This window comes from Pteropus vampyrus, unplaced genomic scaffold (genome assembly GCF_000151845.1).
Source record: "Pteropus vampyrus isolate Shadow unplaced genomic scaffold, Pvam_2.0 Scaffold70, whole genome shotgun sequence".
NCBI classification, from domain to species: domain Eukaryota; kingdom Metazoa; phylum Chordata; class Mammalia; order Chiroptera; family Pteropodidae; genus Pteropus; species Pteropus vampyrus.
Genome location: NW_011888851.1, coordinates 4,427,494 through 4,431,101, shown reverse-complemented (window position 1 = coordinate 4,431,101; position 3,608 = coordinate 4,427,494).

The following is a 3,608-nucleotide window of genomic DNA, read 5'->3' as shown; positions in this document are numbered from 1 at the left end:
CCTGACTGATTAAAAATAATAATAATAAAAATTTTAGATTCATGTTTATTTACAGTTCTCTCTATGTGCTTGTATTTAAACTCCTTGAAAGCAAAAATAATAAAATAATAAAATAAAATAAAATAAAAATCCCCTACTCCTTTTGTATTTTAACCTCTCTACTTAGCATTTGGTTAGTCAGAAACCTACATGTGTATATTTTGTTTCCTGTGGGAACTGAGACACTTGTGAGAGGAGAAACATGCAAATTTGCACTTAGCTACATCTCCATGGGTGTGGTGACTAGGAAAGAGAAACAGTTCTTACTAGATGCCTAAAGGATAAAGAGAGATGATTAGGTGACTGGAGACACAAAAATTTAAGTGCTTATTTCATTTTTCTACGTGGACACATAGAAAACACATGACCCTGTTACCTGTGATTGTACTTGTAAAAAGTAAATATTTACTAATTGATAGGTAATTATTCCAATGTTAATTGTGAAATGGATGAAATAACAGGATTTTGCCACTCATACTTACAAACTCATAGAGCTGATAAGTAGATATTTTCTTAGACTAACAGAATTTCCTGTGTCCTTGGCAAAACTGTGAAATAAGCCAGGTTTGTCACAGGTACCTCTGGCATTTCCTGCTTTCTTCTCACCTCACAGATGCAGAGCTTTCAAGTTTTTTTTTAATTCTTTCTTTTGTGTAGCCTCAACTCAGGCTGAATCTACTCCACTCCCTCAAACATCCCTCTCCCATCTTCTAAACTTGCAGATAGGAGTGAGTATAGGAATTTTTTCCCCCCTCTGTTTAGGTTAAATTGAAAATATGACAGCTTTCTCTAAAATTATGTGTGTCTGTCTGTTGTCTGTTACTGTGCTGTTAAACACAAATGTGAGAAGTTGCCGTAACATGCTACAGAACACATTCATTGTGTTCCTGAGTTGTCATTGTTTCAATTTGATTAATTTATGGTCATATAGAAAATCTGTGTGAATTTCATTAGCTTTGTTGAGCCCATTGTACAGAAAGTCAGTCTGTATAAATACTCTTCTAAGCTTAACAGTTTCAACTTAATAGGCTTAATATTTGCCTGTCACATATCTTTTGGCCTTTTTAAAAATCTTGTGAATGGTTCACCGTTGAGAAGAAAATTTGTGCACTATTAATATGAAAACTATAAAATGAAAAAAAGGGTAGAATCATATGCATAATTTGGTAGATTAGTAGCAAGCAAAAGAAAGTACTTTTATACAAAATTTTGAGGACCTTGTAGGAAATGAAAATCTTTAATGACATGAGGATATCCAAAATTGAGATAAGGGAAAGTTTGGGGGAAAAGATTTAAACAGACGTGTAACTTTGTGCAAGGACAACTGATATTTGCAAATTTTAGCATACAAGCATTAATGAAGCCTACAAATTGAAACAATTTTAAAACAAATTATCTAAATCAAACTTCTAACTAGAGCAAGGTAAATGTTATGGGAAAAATGACAATTTTATTGTGACAAGCAATTCAGAAGCAAGTAGATGTCATTAAAATTTTTTAAACTATGAAATAAAGAAAAATGAAAATGCTTAATTAGAAAAACAAATGAAATATGAAGACTAAAAATAAAAATAGAATATGTAATTGGGATTTGTACTGCCTTAATTGTTCTGGCTTTTATCAAAAGATATATTATATATTACTAATATTTACCTCCAAAACATATTCTCTAAATGAGAAAATAATTGCCTTTATATTATATTGTAAGTATAAACTCAATTATGTTTTCAGAAATAAATACAAGAAAGTATAATAACAGACCTCAGAGTAATAGAACAAAATCTAAATATTCCTGTGTTAATAAAACAGCTTATCTTTATGGCTTTTACATTAAGGAAAAAATATTGGAAGAACACATGTAAAGAAGGTGAGGAGAAGCACTGGTGCAAAAAAATGCAATTTTGAAGGAATTTACAAATAAAGCAAATTATTTTAGCAAGATGGGTGAATCTGTAAAAACCAAGTAAACATTCTTTGTTCATTGGCACCCAAAATTATTAGTTATGTGAAGATTCATTATGTTGTGAGTTGTGAAGAATTCAGAAGCGGGTAAGGCTAGGCATTGGACACATAACTATGAATTTTACAAATCTAAAAGGTTATAGAGTTCTTAGGTGAGGTCCAGTTTGCCCTTTCAAATAAGTCCAGAATAAGTGAACAGAAAGCAAAAGTGTAAGCTAGTACCATTAATAGTCTTCAATATAGCTGCATACCTAAGGGGTCTTATTTACAGCTGACCTTTCCAGTGGCAGCTCTTTAATGCATTTTGAAAATCTCTATAATTTCTAAGTAAGGATGATTTGTTGGTTTCTACTGACAGACCTACAGAAGCACATTTTAAAAGCCCATTTCAAACATAAGACCACGAGACTATTGGAAAAATGCTGTGAAAAATCACTTAACCTTTTTTTCCCGCCTTTTTTTTGGTTGGAACATCGCTTTGTCCTTCTGTGGAGTCATTAAAAGTAGGACAACTATAGTTAGTCTTGACACATAACCATTTAGGTTTATCTTGGAAAGGCCCTTTGTTAATCAATCTCTTTTTCATTTGAGCATGTGTACTAATGTCCATGCCAAGGTCCTGTTTTGTTCTTTCATTTACTTACTGAAATGTCAGTGCTATGCTTCATTTGATTCAAATAATAAAATATCTGATTGGATATTTTATAAGATCCCTCACACTATGGCCACTGCCTGCGGGGTCAGAATGTATCCTTCAAATGAACACATGTGTCATTCAGCAAATTATCCTTGAGAAGATGGAAATGCATAAGCTTCTCAAAAATCTCACAGCTGTGTTACCCAGATGTTGGCTGACATGTGTCACTAGGGCCAGTGTTGGAGAAGGAGTCATGATGCTCTGTGGAGGACTCTTTAAACTTTAAACCAATAGCAAAACTCCATTCAAATTGATGATGGATGATGGAGCTTGAAAGCTGTTGAGTGTTACTTTGTCGCCATTGAAAGATACCACTTTTTACATGATGGACAACCCAATTAACCTTTGGGACTAAATCTTCTTCATTAAAATCGTCCCAAGCTTTCTGCAAACATTGCTTTAGATATAGGAATTTGTATCAAAAGGCAATGAGACAACATGGGAATAAGACATCTTGATGAGTTAGTGACTAGTCAGCCCATGCCGACACATAACTGTAGTGTCATGCCTCTGGTACTTTTTAAATTTGGGGGTATGCTTGGATCCAGTTATGCTGTCAAAGGCCTTAACACAGTCAATTAACTTGTAGCTGAGCTTATATTGAACAATGTAACATGCATATCAAAATCAAAGGGTGCAGTAAGTCAATGGTGCAAGGACATAAAATAGAATCTCACATAGAAGCATTTTCTGAAAGAAATACACAAGGCATAGGCATTCCACATGCTAAACGTTGAGAAATGCAAGATATTCATTTATGTTGGTCTCCAACCTGTCGCCCTATGTTAGAATTTGTAGAACATACTTAGTACTAAAAAATCTAGAAGAGAAATCAAATGCCCTAAATCAATCTATATTAGAGCACCCCTCTTAGCATTTTATCTTTCTTTATTAAATATTATTTCCCAAA